This window comes from Bos taurus, chromosome 27 (genome assembly GCF_002263795.3).
Source record: "Bos taurus isolate L1 Dominette 01449 registration number 42190680 breed Hereford chromosome 27, ARS-UCD2.0, whole genome shotgun sequence".
NCBI classification, from domain to species: Eukaryota; Metazoa; Chordata; class Mammalia; order Artiodactyla; family Bovidae; genus Bos; species Bos taurus.
The window spans coordinates 16974780-17002397 of NC_037354.1; the positions used below are offsets into that span (position 1 = coordinate 16974780).

General features: G+C 38.7%; 1 long non-coding RNA gene across 1 annotated transcript in view; it reads right to left on the minus strand.

Annotated features, from left to right (window-relative positions):
• Positions 1 to 8730: 8730 nt before the first annotated feature.
• Positions 8731 to 27618, minus strand: part of LOC101905556 (uncharacterized) — a 74698-nt gene continuing 55810 nt past the window's right edge. The window contains exon 6 of the long non-coding RNA XR_003032980.2: positions 8731 to 9754. This is a non-coding gene — a long non-coding RNA (uncharacterized lncRNA). The remainder of the gene's footprint in view (positions 9755 to 27618) is intronic.

The following is a 27618-nucleotide window of genomic DNA, read 5'->3' on the forward strand; positions in this document are numbered from 1 at the left end:
TCCTTTCCTAGAAAGGAAATTATTGGAAAATGATGAAATGTGAATCAAGTCTGGAGATTAGATGGTAATAATGTATCCATGTTAAATTCCTGATTTTGATGGTAATTCTGTATATGTGAAACTGTCCTTGTTTGTTGGAAATTCATACTTAATATATTGGGGCGTCAGGTTGGCAACTTAAAATTATTTAGGAAAAGGAAAAAATGTTCCTGCTATTATTCTTTTAGTTTTTTTTAAGTTTAAAGTTACTTTAAAATAAAAATTTAAACATGTATACACACTACCCACACATAGCAGTAGAAATAAACTGGGGGAATCTACACAAGACCTGTGTGTAGATTCCATCAGTGTTACATCCTGGCTGCGATACTGTACTGCAGCTTTGAAAAATGCTTCTACTGAGGGAAATGGGTTTAAAAGTAAGAAGAAATTTCTGTATCATTTTTTACAACTCCATGTGAATCCCCTATTATCTCAAATTTTTATAATTATAAAAAAGTTTCAGCAAGTTAGATTAAGGAAAATAATGTTTACTGAGCATAATGTCTCATTGAATCTTTTTAATCTTTATTTTTTATTGACTTTACAATATTATATTAGTTTTAGGTATACAACATACAATATCTTTACCAGTTATATTCCATTTAAAAGTATTATAAAATACTGACTATATTCCATGTGCTGTTCATTACATCTTTGTATCTTATTTATTTTCTCAAGATTTTTTAAAAATTTAAAACAATTTTTTATTGGAGTATAGTTAATTTACAATGTTGTATTGGTTTCTGCTATACAGCAAAGTGAATCAGTTATACTTATACATATATTCATTCTTTTTAAGATCCTTTTTCCATATAGGTCATTACAGAGTATTGAGTAGAGTTTCCTGTACTACACAGTAGGTCTTTACTAGTTATCTATTTTATATTCAGTTATTGCATCTTTATAATGGCCTATGACAGTGATGCTTACTATTCAGATCAAGGAAGCCAGGTTTAAGTAATGTTGAAAATTTGACTGTTAGTAAATAGAAGAAATGGGGATTGGATTAGAATTTTGTTTTACAGCTAGAAAAAAAACATTACTAGAAAAAAAATCCAGAAAAAAGATTCTAAATGCACTGTATCACTGTTACTGTTGGAAACTTGTTAATAAATGTATACTTTTGTCAAATATAGAGTTAAAATATAAAAATTAATACCCACTAAATTTTATCGTCAGGCCATGGAGTAAATACTTTCGATTTTTAGGATTCCACAAAACTCAAAATTCATTATAAATCTACAAATAGTATTTTCACAGTTCAGCTACAAAGAGCGTCCTAAGATCCTAAATGGAGCCCAAAGTGCATGAGAAATGTCTGGTATTTTTGTGCCTGACATTACAATTTATAAACCAGACAGCTAACAGTAAATATGAGAGCACTCAAGAGCAGGATGAGAATACAGAAATTGAAATGAGACGTGAGAGTAAAAGTCCTGGTTATCTGAGTAGAAGATTCTCTTCTTCAAAATTAGCACAGGTTTAGTGTTGGATGTATGCAATATGCTTTCTGAGGGGACTGATTCTTCTGTAGAAGATGGAACATCACAAGGAGAATTAAATTGTTGCCAACACTAGAATCCAGAAACAGCCCTTTTAGAAATATCACTTTTTGGTAGAAACATTGTAAAAGAAGAATGGCTGTAAAATGGGGATGTATTTCATGTCAATATGTGGAAGCAAACTGGGAGACCAGTTACTGATACTATGTGGAAGTAATAAACAGTATTAAAAATATTAATTCGAGGGAGTAGATCTTTTTCCTATCACGGTGAGCACATTTTTGACTTTCTCTCTGGCCCCAACAATGAAAAAAAATAGACTGTGACATCTGAGTCCATCTAGGAAAGTTCACGCATTTAATTAACTTTCTCCTCCAACCTAATATAGAGCTTAGAATATTCTTCACTGAAAGAATGCTTCAAAGATGAGGAATCATAGTCATAAAAGCCTATATTAGATGTGTGTGTGTGTGTTAGTTGCTTAGCTGTGTCCGACTCTGTGATCCCATAGACTGTAGCCCACCAGGCTCCTCTGTTCATGGGATTCTCCAGGCAAGAATGCTCGAGTGGGCTGCCATTTCCTTCTCCTCTATTAGATGGGTTTCCCAACGTTTTCTGAAGTTACCAGCTGGCAAAACTGATCTAGCTGAAAATTTATAAAGACTTTGGATATATTTACACTAATACTTTAAAAATATTTTTATTTTGTAGGCTACAATGCAAGGATTAAAAAATTTTTTATCTTCTGGACATTACACTTCAAATGTCCATATTTATCCACCTGGTGTGTGGAGATAGCTAAGTCCTCATATTAACCTCTAGACTTCCTATAAGGGCGATTAACTGAGAGATTTAAACCAAAGTCCCTTTTCCACTCTTTTAAAACACGAAGAGTGCTTAGCAGAGCTATATTTAGTGTATATGAGAATTACTATCTAGTGCACTTAAATACAGTGAATTTAAATGAATAATATATAATTTAGGTCAGAATTTTTTTTTTTACAAAGTTAAGTGTATTAAATACATTTCCCTCTAATCTTCAATTATTATTCATGCTGATTTTTTTTTCTCATTCTTGAGTAAAATTAGCTCATTCCAAGTCTTTACTGGGTCCTCCTGATTTTATGGTAGTTGTCACTGGACTCTCAGCTGGGAATTAAAATACTTTATTTAAGTATCAAACATTTTATAGCCTTTTTCTCTCTCTCCCGTAGACCTCCACTTCCCTTATTATCCCTCTATTAAGAAAGACATAATTAATTTCCTCCTAGAAACAATCAATGAGAAGTCATAACTTACCTTTCAAGCTCCAAGCTTCCCTGTTCTTGTCCACTTCCTTATGTTCCAACAAAAATTGTGTAGTTGAGTGATATAATGGTTTGGGGAAAATGATAATTTTTAAAACTTCTTCTTATAAATGTTATTTATAGATTTTCTTTACATTTTTTCTCTAAGTGCCCTTCCCAAGCAGATAATTCACAGATTGTGTTTATCTCCTCTTGCTACTCAAGTTGAAAAAATTTTTTCAGATAACTTGGAGTATGTTAAGCAACTTTGTAAGTCTTTTTAAACAATTTTTTTAAAGGAAGAAAGTAACAAACTTAAAAAAAATTAGAGATGCTGAGATCAGCAGACATTATTATGCAAATCTTTGGAAAATAATCTTCAGACTGGCAAACACTAATGATGCTTCTTCTCCCCACAGATCTATCTTCACTTGATTCGCCAGCCCTATTATTAGAATTTGCTGAGCTTCCCCCTGCCTCAGGACCTTTGAACTTGCTCTTTTTGTACCTGGAATGATCTTCTCTCAAGTTTGCACATGGCTCTCTGCTCTTGTTACTTGGTTCTCGTAATGAAAATAAGATCCTCAGAGGGTCCTTTCCTGACCACCCTAACGCAGGTAACTGCATTCTTCGAAATTACTAGTTATGGTTTCTTTACAAACTTCAGCTCCTAGAGCATTGTAAACAACTGCAAAACATCATTTGGTCCTAGTTCTTTATCTTAACAGAGGATTTTTCTGCACTTTCTTCTATCTTTAACTTAACTACTATGAATTTTTATGAATTTTTTCCTCTGATAATTAAAATCAGTGCAGATCCTTTATACTACCATAGCAGGTATTGTTTGAGCTTTTGGAGTAAAGAAGAGATAGGATACAGGCACTCTCAAATGGGCACATGTACTACGTACCAACATTGTCCTATGTGCCGGGAATGTAGCCGTGAACAAAACAGGCATTTTTAGGGGAAACATGAACTTAAGGACAACTTTCATATGACAGGATATTGAAAATGAAATAATAAGGGCAAACATAAAGATATGCTTCTGAGGAGTCATAACAGACAGCAGTAACAAGGAAAAGTGAGAGATACGGGGAGTTTACAAAGTAGGTCCAGATGAGTTCTCGAGGGTAGCCTTATACTATGGTAGATTTCTTTTGAAAATATGTGCAAAAATCTTGCTGCCACTGTTGCAGCACTTGAACCTAACATCTAATATATTTACAGGGCTATTCCCCTCCCGATACTGCCAGTGTGAGCTCTGATCCCCTTTGGCGTGGGAGTGATGAAAGGATGCTGTAAGGTATGGAGAGATTTGTAGATTTCTCAGATTCCTCTCTCCAGAACAATGCAATTTCCTAAACACTGCAGCTCGTCATGTTCCAGCAAGACTTCAGTATTGCTCAGATGACAGATTTGTGTTCCCTTCTTAAGTGAGATGTTGAGTGTGATGTGGTTAGGCTGAAAGGGATTAATACAAAATAGGGTATGGGTTGGTTATAGAGCTGAGAGAAATTTGAGTTGGAATGTAGTTGGTGATTGTTGTGCAAATTTCTGTTCGATGGTTGAAGCAAAAAACATGGCAAGGGAGCCAGATTTGCCCCTTGGCATTAGAGTGATCCCTGGGAATTTGTCATCAATTGGAGGATGGTTTTTAATTCTAATTTTACCTGTGTGAGAGTGGTCAGGACATGTTATTGTGCTCTTGACCAGGTGATGATATTTATAAGCCATGTCTACACATGATCCAGTCTCTCAAAATCATGTTGAAAGGAAACACTAATCTGACTCCAGAAGCTCTGAGGCATCATTTTTGCTTTTCACCTTCTTAACAAATCCAGCCAGGCCATTTCACTCTGTCCATGACATAGGAGGTTTTATCACAAATGCTTTCAAATATAATCTTCTCTTTCAATATTATACATTCATGAAAACCACACATCACAAAAGTAAAAATGTCCTGTTTCTTCATGCCACTTTGCTCCTCTGTTTCACTTGCTCCCCCCACCTCATAAGCCTCACTCACACTCTCAGGCACCGTGTCCACCACACCTCAGTCACCAGACCCTCTGCCCTGTGACTCTTCAGCATTCCCTTGCTCTTGGTACAGCTACTGGGAAAGCGCAGTATCACAGGCGGCCTGCTGTTTGGATTGGAGCTACAGAGAAGAAGTCAAGAGATGGCCTTTCAAACAAGAATCTTTGGAATTCAGGAGAGAAAGGCTGTGAATACTGGCACAGTGATAATTTTTTTTTTCCTATTGCATTGTTATTATGGCAGTAACATTGTGCAGACAGCTTTGGGAACTGGAGGATGAAGCCAGAAGGTGGGGGGAATAGTGTTCCTGGTATATGTGGAAAGCGTGTGCTATTGTAAAATGCTCCAGTGAGTGATGGAGTAGCCTAGTTGATTTGTTCGTTGGTTATACAGCACCACGTTTTGTTCAGGAGTTCACTTAAAATATTTAGTCTTCATCCTTTTTTTTAAAGGATTTTAAAAATATGTATTTGTTTATGGATGCACCGGGTCTTTGTAGCTGCATGTGGGCTTTCTCTAGTTGCAGCCAGCGGGGCTTCTCTTCATGGAGGTGCCTGGCTTCACAGCGAAGTGGCTTGTCGTTGCAGAGCACAGGCTCTCGGTGCACAGGTTTCAGCAGCTGCAGCACATGGGCTTCAGCAGTGGTGATGCACAGGCTTAGTTGCTCTGCGGCACGAGGGGTCTTCCTGGACCAGGGATCAAACCTGTGTCCCCTGCATCGGCAGGCAGAGTCTCATCCACTGTACCACAAGGGAAGCCCTGGTCTTTATCTTATAAGGAGAGATAACAACATGAGGCATGAAATTTCGTTTGAAAAAGGACTGAAGGGAACATCCTAAAACTAGGTGAGTTAAGATATTCTGTGGTTAAACAGCCATAACTCAAAAGAGTTATTTCTGAAGGTCTGGTATGAAGAAGGTAATCTTTCAAATGACATTTATATTCACAGGAAGAATCTCATGGTCCAGGGATAGAAATTGATCAATGATGAAATCTGAGGATAAAGATGATCAGAGAGACAGAGAGATGCAGAGATAGAGAAAAGAACTAAGCATGGGGGAAAAGTGGCTTCTAGATTCCCAAATCTGTCCCAACAGCAACATATAATTTGACCATTAAAAAATAATTTAAAAAAAAGCTTAGGAAAAGCAGTGTGGACAAATGCAATTTTATAGAACATAATTTCGCTGAAAGCAATTTAGTTAAAAGCAAGTTGGTCAGCAGGTCATTTTGGCTGAAATGATGATGGGCTTTAAATGAGAATTCCCAGACACTGCTTTTATTTTTTTTTTTTTTTAGTATTAGTTATATTTGGTGCACCTTGGGACATTTTGCAGACGTTAATAAATCATTACATGTTCTTTTCCATTGATAGGTATTTTTCTACTTTTTTGTCTTTTAATATTTAATATCATTTCAGTCATGTTCTCTCATATTTAACCAATCAATTCACCTTAGTCTCAGTCTTTTTGTTTTCACATTTCAAATTCATAATAAAATTATTTCTGCACACTCTGTTTAAGTTATGAAGATGTTGGAATAAAGTAAATATCATTTGGTAAATTGCCTGAATAAATTATGGTAGGTTACAAAATAATGGTACGATCCCCATTTTGCTAACAACTGAGATACAAATATTTAAATAATATATAATAAACATACTTTGTATTTAGAAAGCAATTTGTACAGATAATTAAAAGGTTAATAGATAGTTTGCATAGGTAAGATTATACAGCTTTGTGCTCCCTTTTATATTTTTCTATTTTAAAATGCTTAAAAACTTGTATTTTTGAAATAGAAAATTATGTTTTTCCATTTTAAATAAAATATACATTTCTCTTTAAATATGGAAAAATAGGAAAATAAGCCAATAATGAATCATTAATTTAAAAAAACTGAAATTTGAAGGACAGAATTTTTCTACTTTGAAAATAACAATTTAAAGGCAGTTATGCCTATTCTTCTTTTCACAGATATTTGTAAGGCCTCCCCAGACAGCCATTTTGCTTTTTTGCATTTCTTTTCCATGGGGATGGTCTTGATCCCTGTCTCCTGTACAATGTCACGAACCTCAGTCCATAGTTCATCAGGTACTCTATCTATCAGATCTAGTCCCTTAAATCTATTTCTCACTTCCACTGTATAATCATAAGGGATTTGATTTAGGTCATACCTGAATGGTCTAGTGGTTTTCCCTACTTTCTTCAATTTAAGTCTGAATTTGGTAATAAGGAGTTCATGATCTGAGCCACAGTCAGCTCCTGGTCTTGTTTTTGTTGACTGTATAAAGCTTCTCCATCTTTGGCTGCAAAGAATATAATCAATCTGATTTTGGTGTAGACCATCTGGTGATGTCCATGTGTAGAGTCTTCTCTTGTGTTGTTGGAAGAGGGTGTTTGTTATGACCAGTGTGTCAGACTTTAATTTTTTGGGCCCCAAAATCACTGCAGATGGTGACTGCAGCCATGAAATTAAAAGACACTTACTCCTTGGAAGGAATTATGACCAACCTAGATAGCATATTGAAAAGCAGAGACATTACTTTGCCAACAAAGGTCCGTCTAGTCAAGGCTATGGTTTTTCCAGTGGTCATGTATGGATGTGAGAGTTGGACTGTGAAGAAGGCTAAGTGCCGAAGAATTGATGCTTTTGAACTGTGGTGTTGGAGAAGACTCTTGAGAGTCCCTTGGACTGCAAGGAGATCCCACCAGTCCATTCTGAAAGAGATCAGCCCTGGGATTTCTTTGGAAGGAATGATGCTAAAGCTGAAACTCCAGTACTTTGGCCACCTCATGTGAAGAGTTGACTCATTGGAAAAGACTCTGATGCTGGGAGGGATTGGGGGCAGGAGGAGAAGGGGACGACAGAGGATGAGATGGCTGGATGGCATCACTGACTCGATGGATATGAGTCTGAGTAAACTCCGGGAGTTGGTGATGGACAGGGAGGCCTGGCATGTGGCAATTCATGGGGTCGCAAAGAGTTGGACACGACTGAGCGACTGAACTGAATGCCTGTTCTGTTTATCTGACTCTATTTTCCTTTTTGTACAAGTGGAAAAAAAATTAAGCAGTTTCGTTTTTTTTAATGTAAGCCACTTTTGTTTGCTATATGAGTTAATCTAATGTCAGGCAATGGCACCCCACTCCAGCACTCTTGCCTGGAAAATCCCATGGACGGAGGAGCCTGGTAGGCTGCAGTCCATGGGGTCACTAAGAGTTGGACAAAACTGAGCGACTTCACTTTCTCTTTTCACCTTCATGCATGGAGAAGGAAATGGCAACCCACTCCAGTGTTCTTGCCTGGAGAATCCCTGGGATGGGGGAGCCTGGTGGGCTGCCGTCTATGGGGTCACACAGAGTGGGACACGACTGAAGTGACTTAGCATAGCAATGTCAGTAAAGAATCTGCCTGCCAGTGCAGGAGACATGAGTTCAATCCCTGGGTTGGGAAGATCCCCCGGAGGAAGAAATGGCAACCCATTCCAGTATTTTTGCTTGGGATATCCCATGGACAGAGGAGCCTGGTGGGCTACAGTCCATGGGGTCTCAAAAGATTCAGAGATGGCTGAGTGACTGAACAACAACGTTTCTCCATGAAAGCTGAAAGAGTGGGCATTATCTAAGAATGGATTAGAAGTATAGGTAAAAAATAATGAAATAAGCAGAGAATGCCTAATAATTGCTATTGCAAAATTAGAGGAAAATTTTGCTTAGAAACTAACATACAGGAAAAATTCAAATGTCTAGCAACATGAAACAAAATAGCCTAAATAAAATATGGTAAGGTAAAAAAACAATGCTGTATAAATTTTACTGACAAAACATCAATGTTTATATATGATATAATACACATTGCATTTTAGAAAATTATCTGTACAATATTACAAAAGTCAATAGGTGGTTGCACAATATTTAACAAAATAACAGTTCTTATATGTATTCATTTTTGCACAAATTGTTGAGTTAAATAGCTTATTTTCAGCTAACCTGAATTCAGCCAAATTTAAGCAGTTTTTTCCTATCAGCTACATTATTGCTTGTATCACGCATCAGGCAGTCCTGGGATACTAGAAATCATGGCTAAAGTTTTAATCTAGAAAACAAATCTTCCACAATCTGATAGAGCTAACTGAACTGGCAAGAGACGGAGTGCACGGGCATAGGAACTTACTAGACAGACATATTGAGAAACACATAACTGAATTTAAAGGAATCTTCTGGATGCGTTCTGTAGATTGAAGGACAGCGTATGTAATTTCTAGGCCTTTCTTTCCCTTAGGGAAAATATAATGTCCAAGTATCTTTAGTACACACTTGCTCACTTCTGTTACAGGAGGCATCTATAAGGATATTCACACCAGGATGATCTAAAACATATTCAGAGATTGATGTAAATATTATAACTTTTCATCAGTAAGTGAATGGTTAGACAATATCCTAAACTATATTAAACTACTCTGTGGCAGCTGAGAAAGCAATATTTCCATATTTATATTTTTCAAATAAAACATGGAAACATTTTAAGACCTAAATTTTGCATAAATATTTGATTCCATTTATACTGAAACACAGTTATTCTAAATTATGTAACATTTTATCCATTTATGAATGAATCTGTTGTTGTTCAGTGGCTAAGTCCTGTCCAACTCTTTGCAACCCCATGGACTGCAGCACTCCAGGCTCCTCTGTCCTCCACTTTCTCCTGGAGTTGGCTCAGATTCATATCCGTTGAGTTGGTGATACTATCTAACCATCTCATCCTTTGCCACTCCTTTCTTTTGCCTTCAATCTTTCCCAGGATCACAGTCATTTCCGGTGAGTTGGCTCTTTGCATCAGGTGGCCAAAGTATCGGAGCTTCAGCAACAGTCCTTCCAATGACTCCATCTATGTAAATGCATAAAGAAACATTCTAAAGTCACGAAGTACACTGCTTTTATTCCTTCTGGGGAGGGAAATAAGATTGGTAGCAATAGTGGAGGGTTTGGAATTTTACCAAATATATTTCAGTATTGTTTGCATTGATTCTAAATAAATATATTTTTGTATTGCTAGCAGATGTAGCAGGTATAGAAGACTTGAGTAGCTCAAATAAATGAACTAAATGGAAGAGCATTAAATCTTTTAAATATTTTAAATACCTAACATCTAATTGAGTCTTCGAAGTGTTACCTCCTCTGAAAGATATAACTTCCCTACTCCCCCAAAACACACACCACAAGGAGGAAAAGGAGAAAATAACATTCATTGAAAATCTACAACATGTTCAGAAATTTCTTATGCTTACAAAGATTTGTTTCCTTGCTACTAGAAATTATGTCCCTAAAACTATTAAGGAACCTGCCTACCACTGCAGGAGATGTAAGAGATGTGGATTTGATCCCTGAGTTGGGAAGATCCCCTGAAGGAGGTTATGGCAACCCGCTCCAATATTGATGCCTGGAGAATCTCATGGACAGAGGAGTCTGGCAGGCTAGGTCCGTACGGTGTTGCAAAGAGTTGGACACAACTGAAGCTACTTAGCACACACACACAGGCTAAATATTAGGCTTCTCTGGTGGCTCGGATGGTAAAGAATCTGCCTGCAATTTAAGAAACCCAGGTTCAATCCCTGAGCTGGGAAGATCCCCTGGAAAAGGGAATGGTTACTCACTCTAGTATTCTTGCCTGGAGAATCCCATGGACAGAGGAGCCTGGTGGGCTACAGTTCATGGGGTCAACAGAGAGTTGGACACAACTGAACAACTAACACTTTTCAGGCTAAATATTACCATAGTATTTCCACGTTTTAGACATGAATTGAAAAATGTTAGAATTTTCATTGAGTCAGAAAAAGAATTCTCATAAGCATTTCTTTTATATGACTTTTCTCTTGAAAGTGTTGAGTGATGACCATTGCTAATGAATTAGGACATAATGCCTAGCTAGTTGGAGTTTTCTTTCAATGATGAATACATTTAAGTATCTCAGGTTGATGAATTCTTGTCTACATATGCAAGATGGATTAGTCAATTATCCAATAAATCAGGGTGATAAACCTATTACAGAGTAAAGATGGGGGTGAGCGTTATTTCTATTTCTGAGATTGATGGCTTATATTAGTAAAATTTACTGTCTTCTTAATTTTTCCTGGCACAGGATAACCAAACAAATACTTTTCTTAATGGGTCAGAGTCTTGCCTATAGAAAGCCCTCAATCAATATTTGTTGCACAAAATTGAACTTGACATAGAGATGTTTTCAAAACATGCTGTATTCACCTAAAATGCTATCATTTTGTCTATTTTATGTACTACTATATTTAATTTACTCTTTAAAAGGTAAAAAAAAATACATTTTTAATGAATTAGTCAACAATTTTTGAACCAGAAGATAGCAGAGAACAACAAATCTGTGGAGGAGGTTCTTGAATGGTTTGATTCAAAGTTGAACAATGAATGGACAACGACAAAAATCCCTAGGCATCTTCTACACAAGCTCCTCAGAGATTCTGCAGTTTGAGGGTACCTGACTGGCTTTTGCGTTGTTCACATTTTCCTCTCTATCAGGGTTATATAGCTAATCACATGTATCTCAGATCTGAAGGGGTTATTCTTTTCTCCCAGCCTTTTCCAGGGTGTACCACTATACCATCCTTATCTTAAAGGGAGGAGAAAACCCAAAGTCTTCCCAAAATCAATGGGATTCATAGAGATTTAACAGCGTTGCTGAATAGAAGATTCAAGGTATTAAAGTCAATTTTATTTTTATATATTAGCAAATAATGCTTAGGATTTGCTGAATAAGAGATAGCACATACAAATGCAGCAAAAATGTGTCATAAGAATAAAATTAAAAGCAATATATGAGTCTCTTATGAAGAATAGAATGATATTAGCTGAATGAAATCAAAGAAGACCTAAATAAATGAAAAATTAGACCATGTATATTGATAGGGAGAGCTCAGTATCATAAATCTGTCAGTTTTCCCCCGGATTGGTCCACAGATTCTTGGTATTGCCAGTAAAATTTTCAAAATGGTTCTTTGGAACCAATATGACTTAAATGTAAGATTAAAACAGAGCAAGAAAACTTGCAAACGGGACACAATATCAGCCACACATTAAACTGTAGCTAATAAAAGTGTAAAGAACATATAAAATTGAATATATAAGCAAACAACCCAATAGAACAATATGTAAAAGTGCGAACAGGCAGTTCAGGATAGAGGACTCATTAATGGCTCAGTTCAGTTCAGTTCAGTTGCTTAGTCATGTCTGACTCTTTGCAACCCCATGAATTGCAGCACACCAGGCCTCCCTATTCATCACCAACTCCTGGAGGATACAAAAAACTGTTACTTAGGAATCAGATGAATAATGATAAAATCACAACTGACATTTGACATCCAACTTTCTGGAATAATTTTTAAATCTAAGATTATAGGTGTTCAGAAGATTAGGTTCTCATTAATCTTGTTAATCTCATTAATCTCATTAACCAGTAGTTCTTTGGGAAAAATTTTGACTTTACCTAGTTAAAGTATATATATATATTACCTAAAAACAGCAATTCCACTCTGGAATATACTTTAAAGAAACTTTTTTGCTATATGTACCAGAAGATATGTACAATAATGGTCATGGCTGCATTTGCACAAAAGCAATAACCTGGAAGCAACTCTTTGCCTTCTAAGAACAGAATAAAAAAATTAGATTCCCAAATTTATGCATGCAGCTCAAAAGGTTAATATTGAGAAATAAAAGAAAATCACACAAATCTCCACATATATTGTAGTGTGATTCAATCATTATAAAAGGGGAATTCAGTTCAGTTCAGTTCAGTTGCTCAGTCGTGTCTGACTCTTTGCGACCCCATGAATTGCAGCACACCAGGCCTCCCTGTCCATTACCAACTCCCGGAGTTCACCCAGACTCACATCCATCGAGTCAGTGATGCCATCCAGCCATCTCATCCTCTGTCGTCCCCTTCTCCTCCTGCCCCCAGTCCCTCCCAGCATCAGAGTCTTTTCCAATGAGTCAACTCTTCACATGAGGTGGCCAAAGTACTGGAGTTCAGCTTTAGCATCATTCCTTCCAAAGAAATCCCAGGGCTGATCTCCTTCAGAATGGACTGGTTGGATTTCCTTGCAGTCCAAGGGACTCTTAAGAGTCTTCTCCAACACCACAGTTCAAAGCGTCAATTCTTCGGCACTGAGCCTTCTTCACAGTCCAACTCTCACATCCATACATGACCAAAGGAAAAACCATAGCCTTGACTAGACGGACCTTTGTTGGCAAAGTAATGTCTCTGCTTTTCAATATGCTATCTAGGTTGGACATAACTTTCCTTCCAAGGAGTAAGCGTCTTTTAATTTCATGGCTGCAGTCACCATCTGCAGTGATTTTGGAGCCCCCCAAAATGAAGTCTGACACTGTTTCCACTGTTTCCCCATCTATTTCCCATGAAGTGATGGGACCGGATGCCATGATCTTCGTTTTCTGAATGTTGAGCTTTAAGCCAACTTTTTCACTCTCCACTTTCACTTTCCTCAAGAGGCTTTTGAGGGAAGCCTCTTCACTTTCTGCCATAAGGGTGGTGTCATCTGCATATCTGAGGTTATTGATATTTCTCCTGGCAATCTTGATTCCAGCTTGTGTTTCTTCCAGTCCAGCGTTTCTCATGATGTACTCTGTATATAAGTTAAATAAGCAGGGTGACAATATACAGCCTTGACGTACTCCTTTTCCTATTTGGAACCAGTCTGTTCCATGTCCAGTTCTAACTGTTGCTTCCTGACCTGCATACAGATTTCTCAAGAGGCAGGTCAGGTGGTCTGGTATTCCCATCTCTTTCAGAATAGCATACTGTTTAGTAACATTCATATTTTTACATAACTATAAAAAATCAACAGAATAGCAAGGCTATTGATCATGTACAATGGTACCTAAGTAGATATGTGTCTTACCATGCTTTAAATATCATATATATTGACATATATTTAAAAATAATATTAAATAATGTTAAAAAATTAATGAAACTACAACATGAATCCTTTTGTTGGCAAGTTACATTGAGAGAGTTGAGAAGTTTTCTCCTCTCTGTATTTAATGTTTAATGTTAAATATAGACTCATGAGGGCCTCCTTCGTGGCTCAGCTGGTAAAGAATCTGCCTGCAATGCGGGAGACATGGGTTTGATTCCTGGGTGGGAAGATCCCCTAGAGAAGGGAACAGCTACCCACTCCAGTATTCTAGCCTGGGAAATTCTATGGACAGAGGAGCCTGGTGGGCTGCAGTCCCTGATATCGCAAAGAGTTGAACACGACTAAGTGACTCACACACACACACACACACACACACACACAGACTAATGCTTGGTTAAATTACTTAAATATTGCATTTTCAAGCTTCCTTGACTGCTTGTTAAAAACTCACAAATATCTATTTTTATGTCGTTTCAATGCTATATATTAGCATATTCCAAAAAACAGTGAGTTAATGTTGGACTCACACTTGGTTTTCCTGTTTTAAAAAAATATTTTCTTATTTAAAAAAAAGCATACTGTAGTGTAATACCAAGTCATTTCGGGCAGGTGAGGGGTGTGTGGTGGGTTAGTGGCTGGACTTCCTGGGAATGAGCAGATCCTAGCGTATGTTAGGTGAAGATCTGTTCACAGAAGAAACTTGTGAGATGTGTGGGTTCCCTGTTGCTCCTTGAAACAGTGAGGAAGACCCGCTCCGGACGGCCTGGGGTGATGGGAGGTAGGACAGAGAGCAGACCATCAGCCAGATGGACACTGTTCAGTATAAAAGGAACCACTGACTCCAGGCACCAGTCTGGATGGGCCATTATCCCACCTCGTGTTACAATGTATCCAGCCCAAAGACCAAGGGTTCCTTGGTAGCTCAGTTGGTAAAGCAACTGCCTGTAATATGCGGGAGACCTGGGTTCAATCCCTGAGTCGGGAAGATCCCCTGGAGAAGGAAATGGCAACCCACTCCAGTACTCTTGCCTAGAAAATCCCATGGATGGAGAGGCCTGGATGCTACAGTCCATGGGGTCGCAAAGAGTCGGACACAACTGAGCGACTTCACTGGTTCAAAGAGGGAAGACAAAGCACAGTAACTGAAGAATAGACACTGAGATCTTTGAGGCTCAGTCCTTCTTAATGTGGAGAATTAGTGGTTGGGTGAAGCCACCCTGCAAAGCCTGGGTCATCAAACATCAGCAAGCTTATTTTTAAGTCATCATTACTTTTTTTTTCACTGTGACACATCTGACTGGAAATCACTGCTTGGCAAAACAGCAAGTCACATATTAAGCTACAAATAAAATATGCTATTTTTTTGGTTTTTTTTTACTGTTTTATAAAGGATTTCACAGCAGAAGAAATTACTATCACTGATTTAGAGGAAGAATGACAGAGAAAACACATATGTTGTGGATTGACTTATCTTGACCGCTCTTTTAAAAGCAAGAAGAAAGCATTATTGCTGAGACAGCTTCAAGGAGGTCTTTAGCATGTAAAGAAAGCATGCAAGAATTAATAGCAGTTGGGCTAAGACTTGGGAGAACCAAGGAATTACGAGAATAAAAAAGAAAAACAGGTAAGAAGTCTCTCCTATTTCATCTGAGAAGCTCGGAATGGAATACCTTCTCTTAGATAATGGGAGAGAGCAGTTTGATGCCGGCAGAAAATCGTACTAAGTGCTCATTACTTTTAACTGTGCAATTTAAATACTCATGTGCATCAATGGAAGGAAGATTTAAATAGCAAGCTTCATTGCTATTTGCTCCTAAAAGAAACTGATGCCAACAGATTACTGCTTTTCATTTAAGTCAACATGGGGATGAACAGCAGTTTTGTAGTTTGAGGAGAGGGGCATGTGGGAAAACTGAAATGTGAACAAAACAACAGTTGGGCTTTCTTTTATTGTTTATTGGCGCTCTGGGAATCCTCTGCAGCTTTGTCTTTCATGGTTGCTTAATAAATAAAAATACAGTACATAGCCTACACATTTGGGGGGTGATTCACAGAATGGCACTAACTCACCTAAGGGACCCTGCCTGGCTTAGTCCAGGGAGCACATCTTCTGAACATCTGGAACCACACTGGCAGTTTCCCCATAGGCCATGGGTTTGAGTTGTTTTGCTAATCATTTACACAGACCAGCTGAAATTATGTAGCCATCTGTATTCTTATACACTGAGATTGAGTAAAATGAATTTAGTCTTGAAAGCATTCATCCTTGATACCCCCTTCACACTGATTTTTATCCTTTTCAAACAACCGTGGGGTCTGGGACACAGTGGACACTGCTCATCCGGGAAGCCCATCCATTCTCGTTTGCTTGCTGCCCACTACTCTGCCTTCTCAGTACTGTCCCCGCAAAGGACCATGGACACTCTAATATTGCTGGGCAAGCAGGCTCTGGAGTGAGGCTGCCTGGGTTGAAATCTCCACTTTGTTATCTGCTGGTGATGGTGGGCAAATGACTTTGTGTCTTGGTGCCTAATTCCTCACCTTGACAATTTCTAAGGAAAAGAATATATTCTTTAAAAAAAATTACTTATTTGGCCATCCCAGGTGTTGCAGCGTGTGGGATCTAGTTTTCAAACCAGGGATCGAACCCTGGCTCCCTGTATTGGGAGCATGAAATCTTAGCCACTGCACCATCAGGAAAGTCCCAAGAATACATTCTCATTAGATCGCCATGAGGAAGAAATGAACTCAGCAGGTTGCTTTGCATGTATCAAGTACTCAATAAGTAGTGGGTATAATTAGCAACACCATTATTTTATTCCATCCTAAATGGAATCATTTACTTCTGGCAGGCAGGACTCCCTCAATCAGGATGAGTGTCAGCTATTAGTGACATAAGAAACTAGAACTCAGAAGCCAAAGTGTTTCCCGGAGATGGGAGGTAATCTCTAGGGGAGGTGCAGAATATGGAAACTCTTTAGATGGCATTCACAATATCGCGATCACGGTAATGTCATGAATGCCAGGTGATATTTAACTGAAACTAGAGTGGGAGAAAAACTGACAAAGGAAATTAAAGACAGATGACTCAAAAGCATGCATTACCTCAAAGGGCAAGTTTAGGTAAAAGATACATTGATGTTTTAGGAACCTGGAGGTTTTGGTAGCAAGGGGTAGAAGGCAGCATGTCACAGGGTGAAAGGATTTCTGACTTTGGCAGAAAGGCAGTCAGTATTATATGAAGAAAAACAGTGGAGTCATTAAGTTATTTGAGGTCATGAGGAAAAATCACTCAAGTAAAATATATTTTGCAAACAATATTTATAAGAGTTCTAAAGGTGTCAGTTCATTTCTGGATATCAGCTAATGAAATGGCTGAGACAAGACAACTGGATTTTTTTGATGATGCTTTGAGAAAGATGGTTTATTTGATTACTGGAAATTAAATTTGTTAATAGGAGATTTGCCTGGCTTGAAACATATATATGCTATTCTCTATATAATTTAAAAGAAGATTTTAGTTGAGTTTTACATACTAATAGAGGAGAAGGCAATGGCAGCCCACTCCAGTACTCTTGCCTGGAAAATCCCATGGACAGAGGAGCCTGGTAGGCTGCAGTCCACGGGGTAGCTAAGAGTCGGGCGTGACTAAGCGACTTCACTTTCACTTTTCACTTTTATGCATTGGAGAAGGAAATGGCAACCCACTCCAGTGTTCTTGCCTGGAGAATCCCAGGGACAGGGGTCCCTGGGGTCGCACAGAGTCGGACACGACTAAAGTGATATAGCAGCAGCAGCAGCAGCAGCATGTACTAATAAGGATGTTAAATGAAAATGTTCAACAATTATGTAGGAAGAGTTTTCTCTTCAATGTCATTGCCTATCATTGTCATCATTATCCCTCCAGAATATTTCTTTGTGCATATTGCAGTTGTGAGACAGGAGAGGGACCCCAAGAGAAGCTGGTCTTTCCTTCCACTTTGGTGATCTAGTTCCCAATATTTCACCTGCCCATTGGCTCTAATGCATCCAGATAGAAAGTTATTTGATAGAATTAGGCTTTGCCCTTCTAAAAATTTAGAAGCTTCTTTAAAAATGCAGTTCCCTAGCTGGGCAGCAGAAGTTGGCCAAACTAAGAACAGAAAGTGTAGTGAGTATTGGTTTAAAAGAACACTCCCCTTTGGACAGGTAGAGCTATGGAAGCATTGAGGATGAGAAGCCAGCTCCAAAGGAAGAGAAAATAAAGAGCCATGGTGTTTTGAGCATGCGTCCTGAGTGAAGTAAGACATGTATATATTCAATTTCTGACTTTGACATTTTCTAGTTGGGTAAATGGCCGTGGGGGAGTTCATTGAACAAACTAAGCTTCCTAGTTTTCCATGTGAAAAATGAGGATTTCAGTTTTTGTTGTGAGCATCCTGAAATAAATACTTGCCTATCATCATTATTAAATAACTCATTAAGTTACTTATAACATGGCTTACTTTGCGAGAAGTACTATAGACAGCCATAGGCTGACAGTATGTATCAGTTCAGTCAGTCAGTCGTGCCTGACTCTTTGCGACCCCATGAATCACAGCATGCCAGGCCTCCCTGTCCCTCACCAACTCCATAGTATGTATAGCATGGATATAAATACTTTGATAATGTGAAGACAGTGGAAAGGAAATACAAATTCAAATTCACAGCAGTAGTCAGAAGACCACTGGCAGACGCATATGCAGCCTTCAGCCAGACCTGTAGTCTTCTAGACCCACTTCATGCTGCTTAGGGGTCTTGGTTGGCTACATCCTGGCCCTGGTTAATGTGCTCCACTTCCCTGGGCTATGTTGTTGCTTCTCAAGCTCTAGAGGACAAATGCGCTCAGATTATTATCTGACTAGTTTTACATTTCTCCTAGAAACTGTTCTGAATTTTCAATTTGGTGTCAACAATTAAAAATCAATTGGATTTCTTTCTCTTCATGCATTTGTTTCTGGTAAGGCCATGAATAGGCACATTTTAAGGCTTTTTAAATGAAAAAGCAAAGAAAAATTATAGAAAGAGATTAAAAGTCCACTTTCATTTTCCTCTAATCTTCTTGCCTTTCGCTAGTCCTCTTCCTGCTCTTCCCCTCCCCTCTGCAGTTAACAAATCACTTATCAAATTTACTTATCAGTATCTTGAATGTCTTAAATGAACAAACATATTCTCTCAATCACAGTACTTGGATAACCAAATGTCCTTTTTATAGTCACGTTAACCATAGCTTTGGATTTAATTGTACTGAAAATCCTATCCCACTGAATTAAATATCACACTTCAATATCAACCCTGCACTGAAAGCTCCGATCATGAATTGGTGTAATTTTAACCTTCTGAGAGAACTGGTTGGAGTGGAGTCTCTAACCAGCCAGGACATGCTTGGACTTTCAGAAACCTTCTTTGAAGGGTGTTTGATTACTTTCAGGGGTTAGAGCTGTCCTTTTGTCCTGACAAAGCTCACTTTTCCATTCTTGCTGCCAAAATTTTTGACCATTGTGGGATTTTCCAAACTATTGCTTGGAATTTAAATTAAAGGTCTTAGGCAATTTCAGCTTTACAATGCCATGTAACAGATAGAATGGAGGTTGAGGCTGAATTCTGCCAGTGAGCAAGTTAGGTCAGATCTGCACAGCTATGGGTGAATACGGATAAAACTGAAACCTTTGGGTTTTTCCACTTCACTATTACTTTCTAAGTCTGCAAAAAAGGCAGAATCTGTCTTCCTATTGCTGGGAGAAAAATTATTCTAGAATTTTTTAACAGCTTCACAGATCCTCAGAGTTTTTAGGAAATACAGTGGATGTTTAATTAATTTGTGGGGGCTTCCCAGGTGGCCCATTGGTAAAGAATTTGCCTGCTAATGCAGGAGATGAAGCTTCAATTCCTGGGTGGGGAAGATCCCCTGGAGTAGGATATGGCAAACCACTCCAGTATTCTTGCCTGGAAAATCCCATGGACAGAGGAGCCTGGAGGGCTGCAGTCCATGGAATCTCAAAGAGTCAGACATGACTGGGTGACCGAGCATGCATGCACTTGAGTTTAAAAACTGAATCACAGGATTTCCTTCTTAATATGTTGAGTGGAAGTAACTCTATAGGGGCAATTGAAACTTCCCTTATAATTCTTGCTTCCTCAATGTCTCATCTCAAAATATCTTTCTACAGTTCTTTCCCTCCTGCTCAAAGGCTGAATTGACTGTTGACTAGGACAAGGTGGGAATAAGATTATAGAGGATTTAATTACTTTTCTTCCTGCCCCGTCCCCATTCCCCATAGCCCTGAGGAACACGAAGAGAATTGCTGGAGTTCAACCTCTGAAATCTGAAAAACTACAGAAAGATTAAGGGGCCAGAATAGAGGAAATTACAAGTCAGAGAGCCCTTCTAATGAACAGAGGGCGGGGTGGAGTATGGAAGGGAGGCTCCGGAAAAACCTAATCACATGCAAAGAGGGCGCAGCTTTCTTCAAACTTCCAGGCTCAGAGAATGAAACCTGCCCACCAAAGCAAAAAAGATTTTCCAGATCCCTCTTCCTACCCTCCAATCCTTCCTGCCCCAAACCTGGAAGAGCAGAAGTAGCAAGGGAAGTAGAAAGTAGCAGAAGTAGCAAATAGAAAGGGAGGGGTAGGGATAAAGGGGAGACACTGGTCATTTCCCTTCCCTTAGCTATATGGCAGAGGAAAAGGACTATCTTTGAATGAAGATCAAAGTGTTGATTATTTCACGTAACTATACATTTGTTAAAAAATTTAGTTTGTATTTTGTGTCTTAAAAGTCACCACTGGATACTGTATTACCTAAGAATGTTCAGAAAATAATGAGACTGCTTTTTTTTTTTGGTTAATCCAAAAGTAGGATAAAATAGGACCCTAGAAAACCTAATGAAAATAAGAATTTGAATGTTTGCTTTGTTATAAGCATCTCACACTTATCGGGTTTGCATCTCACACTTATCGGGTTTGTTCACTGAACGAGTTACATCTCCAGTTACATCAGGGAATTTGGAGATGCCAAGAATCCTAGAAATCTAGTCTTTCCAGGAAATACTGGGAAAGTATAGAAAATCCAAACCATTTGGAATAGTTTATGTTCAGGGATAAGTATTTGATCAGCTGGAGTACATTGGTCAACAATCAACAGCAGATAAGTAAGGCTAGGAAAGTTAGAAAAAGTATATCATGAGGGTTGAATCTTCACTAGCTTATGCGGTATCTCAAATGATGTCATCTTTCACCTTTTGTCAGAAACAGGTAAATCCTGATGGAGACACAAAAGGATTTTGTGGCACCTTGCTGCTGACTCTTAAATATGGTACAACTTCTCAGTGATAGTTACCTGGATATTCAGGGTCACTCGATACACAAGGTAACAGGTCATATTATAGTTCTTGAGCTCTGCTTTTATTTTTTAAATTTATTTTTTTTAATTGAATGAGCTCTGCTTTTAAATAGCATGCTTCTTTTTACTGACTCTGCATTTCACATCATTAAATCAGGAAGAAGTTTCACATCTTAAAGCATCACAAGTCTTCCAGTCTGTGATTGCAATTCTTCCCCGAAAAGTCTCCAGTTCCATCACAAATTAGAGAAAAGGTGATTGTCACCATGTAGGTGGGTCGAAAATTATTTGAAGCATGTGTCACATGGGGTATCACTGATTTAAACAGGAAGATAAGGAATAAAAAGTATACTGGCATTTAAATTCATTTTTAAGTGAAAATAACACTACTTTTGAATTGTAATGTTGACTAGGCAGTTGGAGGTATTTGGAGCTTGGAGAAAACAACTGTGTTTGAAATTAAGATTTGGGATTGGTCAACATAAATGTAATTTGGGTTGAAACTATAAGAAAGATGCTCACTTTGAGGTTAACCACAAGATGCCATTGCCAAAGCTGGAGTTGTGAGACAAAACAAAGATAGAAAACCTCAAAGTTAAGGAAAAGAAAACTTTCTTTATTTTGATGACCTGAAATCTTAGGAACCCCTCCCAAAAAATCTTGTGAAAATGCATTAATTATGATCGATCAAGTAAGAACTTGATCATCATTAGCACAAATATTGGTCTTTATATTATTTCTTTTTAAGTTAAAATTAAAAGTATTTGAATAGTGATGGAATGGTTTCACATCCCAGGAAAAATTGCTAATTGTTCATAAACAGTAACTATACTTAAACATATCTAATTTAGAGGTAATAAAACATCTTTGTAAAATATTAGAATGTGAAAACCAGAAAATATTTCTATAACATTAACTTATCCCTGAGATAAAGTATTTACCCTCATAGTCTCAACTTTTCTAAAAGCACATTTTATCCAGAAGCACTGAAATAATTTTAATGATCTAACTGCAAAAATCAGAATCTTTTATAATATCCCTGCCCAGTTACAGTTAAGCTTATATTTTTGAGAATGTATAATTAATAAACACATCCAAAAGTAGGTATCCCTTTTTCCTTCTCTCCCTTTTTCCTTCTCCTTCCAACCTTTCCATCAACAAATAGGTGCATATCTGTGTTCAGTGTATTACACTAGGTGTATTGGCTGATGACAGATAGAGTAATATAAGACATATACAAAGATAATTATAACACAAGGGGGAGTATTTTCTGGTTCATTAGATATGAATTATTGAATGGTGGTTATAAATGTTGAATGAACAAGTTCTCTGTTCATTTCTGATTGATTATGTTTTGGTAGTAATGTAAGACAAATCAGGATGGAATGATGGCTAATTTAAAAAATCACAATGCTATAATTTAAAAAAGGTACACAGGTATATTATGAAGCAAATAAGCTTGCTGTGCACTTTTGAATTTCATATTGATTTACCTTCCTGCAGAATATTTGCAGCACTGTAATTAGTTTTGAACGTTCAGATAATGTTATTGTCAGGCCATGCAGATTTAATTCATGGCGAGCTCGTAGAGCGCGAAGTACATAAAATCCAAGCTGTTGACTGTTAGTTTCGGTAAGTGCATTAGGGCAATTTTTAACAAGTGCTCTTTATTTATTTATCTTGCTGTCCTGGATCTTTGTTGCCGCACAGGCTTTCTGTAGTTGCAGTGAGCAGGGGCTCCTCTCTAGCTGATGTGTCGCAGAGCACGGGCTTAGGGCGTGCGGGCTTCAGTCGTTGCGGCTTGTGGGCTCCGTGGTCGTAGCTGTCAGGCTGCAGAGCACAGACTCAATAGCTGTGCTGCCTGGGCTTAGCTGCTCTGCGGCGTGTGTCTTCTCAATCTGCAGGTGGATTCTTTGCTGTTGAGCCACCAGGGGAGCCCAACAAGTGCTCTTTAGGTAAATCAGATTTTCAGGCTTGATTATGAACCCTTCTAGAGCATTTTTAGGCCAACTAAAATTTAAACAGGGAGATTTGTAGGCCAGTATGTCAATAATGTCTAGCCGGACGTGTCAAGGGAAAAAACAAAAAAACATTTTTTGAGATTTTAAAGTTTAAAACATGGCTTATGATGCCCTAGTCATAATTGAAAAGAATTTCCCAAAGATTATGAATTCACTTAGCAGTGCACACAAATCTTAATTACATAATTATTTGAAGCAACCACTCTAATCCATCTTGTTCATTTTACACTGTTTAAAGGAAACTAATTATGGCTTTTCATTCAAGAAAAGTACAAACTGGTGCCACATTTACTGGGTTCATTCAGCCTAGTACACTCTGCTGCTTAGATGGGCAGGAAGCAGAGGAGGGAAAGAGTGGTCATTATGCTGCTTGCTATAACAGCGTTCTTAAAACTGAACCAACCCTCGTGGAATGTGGAAGGCATGGTGATATTCTTCTACATTAGAAACTGGCAGCAACATGTGGACCAGAGAGCCACAGGCAAGGAGAATAACTTGAAATGGGCCAGTTTTAACTGGGCGAAGGTGGATGTGCAGTGAGAGGAGAATGAAGGACTCGTCAGCACAAGGTACGGGCCAGCCTGATGCCAAGTGAGACAGTAGTGTGTTAACACTCGGGTGCACGGCCCCACATGCAAACAAGGAGCATAATGGAGAGGAAAGCTTTGAACATCTACTTACGCTGGTTCACTCTGAAGAAGGGCAGCTTTGCCTCTCCAAAGACTTCCAGTTGAACTGTAATGACCTGGTGTATGGTCCCTGAAACATACGCTTGGAAAGGATAGACAAATCGGGAGCAAAGGAGCCAAAGGCAGCTATTAGAGTTTGAAGGTTTTAGAGCCTTGGAACCATGGATACAGTCATGGATAATAGCAAGGAGCCCAGGTGGCCCAGAAGGTTCACTCCGGTCTGAAACCCACCAGATGTGGTCTTGGAACAAGTTCATGCCGGATTACTGCCTATGTGAGACACCAATGCAGGCACAAAAAGACCTTGAAGTTATCAGGAAAGGCAGGGCTCAATTTGTGCCTGAAGTGAGAGGTGAGCACAAAAAGCTTGGAAGTGGGGTCACTGCCTGTTGCACAGTCACAAGCTCAGCTCCTATGTGTTATATGCATAGTCACGGCATTTTACAAACCTGACAAGTTTACAGGAAAAACACTGGGATTATTCAATCATTTGATTAAGTATTACAGGGCAGTATGTATCAAATTTTATTTCTAGTTAGCAATACCATACTTTTAAACTACTATTTAATATAGATTTAGTTGATAAAATCTGAAGTGGACCATCATTTGAGGGCATATATGTTATTTTACTCAGTTACCTGTTTTATCTAAAATAAAGCTGGCTTTCTGGATCAAACACAATTAATTTCCATTACTCCTTACACAGGTCATAAAAGGAAACCAGTACCCAATATGTACTGTGCGTCAAAGTGCAGCGTGAGAGTCGCTCAGTCGTGTCCGACTCTGCGACCCCATGGACTGTAGCCCACCAAGCTCTTCTGTCTATGGGATTCTCCAGGCAAGAATACTGGAGCAGGTTGTCATTCCCTTCTCCAGGGGATCTTCCCAACCCAGGGATTGAACCCAGGTCTCCCACCTTGCAGGCAGATTCTTTACTCTCTGAGCCACCAGGGATGCCCCAATATGTACTGTATCATCTTTAAATGGTTGATTTTAGATTGATGAAGCTGTTTCTCTAATTATAAAATTCTCCCACAACTGTTTTCAATGTGTTTTCACTCTTGGATTAAGGTAGGGATAAAATGGCCATTATTTCCTTTTGAAATTGGTATTTTTGAATTTGTACATTGCCATTATTTCTCCTAGCATCTCCTAGTCGCTCAGTCGCGTCTGACTCTTTGTGACCCCATGGACTGTAGCCCACCAGGCTCCTCCATCCATGGAATTTTCTAGGCAAGAGTACTGGAGTGGGTTGCCATTTCCTTCTCCAAGCATCACATGACAGTAATCAGTTAATATTACATTCAAAAATTCTCAATGAGAACATTTATCATGAAATCTATTGATCATTATTAATTGGAATTCTATGACTTTCAATATAACCAACCCATATTGACTAACAAAAAAGAATTTGTTGTACATATCTGTTGAAAGATAATTTTCTGTGTGTCTTTCATTTTTACATGTCTTATGAGCAGAGGCACTGTCTTTTGTGGTTCTTGTACTATGTTTTCAAGGATTTTTTTTTTTTTAATAGCAAACAGCCTTAGAAGATAGAAATAGTGTCACTAAAACAAAAGGCAGATGTGCTTATAATAATAATTGTACCAAATTTATTATACTATACCATACTAATATTATATCATATTACATTATACTATACCATACGGAGAAGGCAACAGCACCCACTCCAGTACTCTTGCCTGGAAAATGCCATGGACGGAGGAGCCTGGGAGGCTGCAGTCCATGAGGTCACTAAGAGTCGGACACAACTGAGTGACTTCACTTTCACTTTTCACTTTCATGCACTGGAGAAGGAAATGGCAACCCACTCCAGTGTTCTTGCCTGGAGAATCCCAGGGACGGGGGAGCCTGGTGGGCTGCCGTCCATGGGGTCGCACAGAGTCGGACACGACTGCAGCAACTTAGCAGCAGCAGCATACCATACTATACTATATTATGTTCCTCTAGAACAAATGGTCAGGCGTATTTACTGCCCATTATAAAAGACTTGAATTCCTAAGCCCAGAGTTCCTCTCCTTTACTGCAGCCCTTTAATACAGGTACAAGGGTCACCTGACCCTGTTTGAATCGCCCTTTGGGGAATTAGGCTTGTGGAGCAGGAAAATGCTGATATTCCGGCCACTGCTATTTCTTGAATAACAATATTGTTTGTCACTGACTTTTGACAGAATCCCTGAAACTTCGATGAGCTACCTAATTTGCTTCTAGTCAGGATAAAATCTCAGACCCTTCGTTGTTCTTGACAACATCATGAAAAAGACAAAGAAGAATGGGACTTCTTTAGGACACTTTCGCTCTATGCACGCTTTGTGGATTTCCACCTGTGATATAAATATGTGTGTTAGTTACTCAGTCACATCCGACTTTTTGCAACCCCATGGACTATAGCTCACCAGGCTTCTCTGTTCATGGAATTCTCCAAGCAAGAATACAGGAGTAGGTTGCCATTACCTTCTCCAGGGGATCTTCCCTACCCAGGGATCCAACCTGGGTCTCCTACATTGCAGACAGATTCTTTACCATCTGAGCCACCAGGGATATAAATGTGGGTGAAAGGGAAAGTGGAAGTTGCTCAGTCATGTCTGACTCTTTGCGACCCCATGGACTATACAGTCCATGGGATTCTCCAGGCCAGAATATTGGAGTGTGTAGCCGTTCCCCTCTCCAGGGGCTCTTCCCAACCCAGGGATCGAACTCAGGTCTGCATTGCAGGTGGATTCTTTACCAGCTGAGCCACCAGGGAAGCCCATAAATGTGGGTACATGCAAGAAATTAATATGATCTCCTTAGTTGGTCTTAATTTCCTTAGTGTGTGTGTGTGTGTGTGTGTGTGTGTGTGTGTTTATAAGATAACAGGCTCCTGACAGTTGTTGTAAGGATTCAGGAGCTTAGCTTTTAAAGACAGTTGGTTAATGTCCCCCCTCCACTACCTTGGCTAAGAAAATGCAGAGAATCTACCAGGTGGAAAGAATATATATCATTTTTAACTTAAGGTCTATAGAATATTGAGGGTTTTGAAATAAAATTAGACAGATCTCTGAACTAATCTATAAAATGAATTGAAGGCAGTTTATTTCATGAACGAGGTCAGACTCTCTCAAATTCTCTTTGTCCAGAGTGAGCCTGGTGGGTGCAATATAGGCGATATGACTTCCAAAAGGGGGGGATTAGCCCCAAACACACGCTGGGATCCCAGAAGCTCTGTGAAAAAGTCCTCCTGAAATAACTCTTCCATTTGCTCTCAGATGCCTGAAATTCTTTATCACCAAAAGGAAATCCTTTCATCCAGTGTTTGTAGTAAAGGATTAAAACGCACCCATACGGGGAAAGGTGACTCCGCTGTGGCATACATGAATAATAGATTTCCTTAAAGCAGGCTTTCCGTCTTAAACTGGTAGAAGGGCTTAACTTTATAGAGAAGAGAGAAAAGAGGTCATAACGATTTTATTAAGATCATTATCAGTAACCTTATCCAGGCTGGCAAGTAGATTTGATCTTGCATGCAAACTCTACTTAACTGTCAGTGGCTTCCTGGTGGGCTGCTCATGAGGAACTCGAGGGCACAGCCAGGTTTAGTAAAATTCTGTTGTCAGCTAGTCATGGTGACCAAAAGTATGGCAGGAGACCTGGCACACCTGCTGGATTTTTGGTATCTCTGACCTACATTTTTAGCTGCAAATGGCTTTCCAAGA